Genomic DNA, 303 nt, shown 5'->3' with positions numbered 1-303 from the left:
AGTTATAGTTTTGTTACTCGTTTTCTCCAATATCAAAACTTTAACTCCGGGTAGCTCGCGTACAGTATTTGTCCCGGATTACGCACAGGTTCTTCCTAGACTCCTGGAACAGCAAAATATACCACCCTTCCCACCTCACTTGGCGGTTTTCCTTTTTCTTTTCCTCCTCAAAATCTGCCTCCTCGCCCAGCACCTCCACCTATTCCTCCATCTTCCCCCACGACCTACTTTCCACCCTCTTCACTTCCCAATGATCCTGAACATTAGTGCTCACCCTCACCCAGAAGTCCACACACACACACA

This window comes from Odontomachus brunneus, unplaced genomic scaffold, assembly GCF_010583005.1.
Source record: "Odontomachus brunneus isolate Ranch 3 - 2012 unplaced genomic scaffold, Obru_v1 Obru_scaffold_089, whole genome shotgun sequence".
Classification (NCBI taxonomy): domain Eukaryota; kingdom Metazoa; phylum Arthropoda; class Insecta; order Hymenoptera; family Formicidae; genus Odontomachus; species Odontomachus brunneus.
This window is presented reverse-complemented; position numbering follows the sequence as displayed.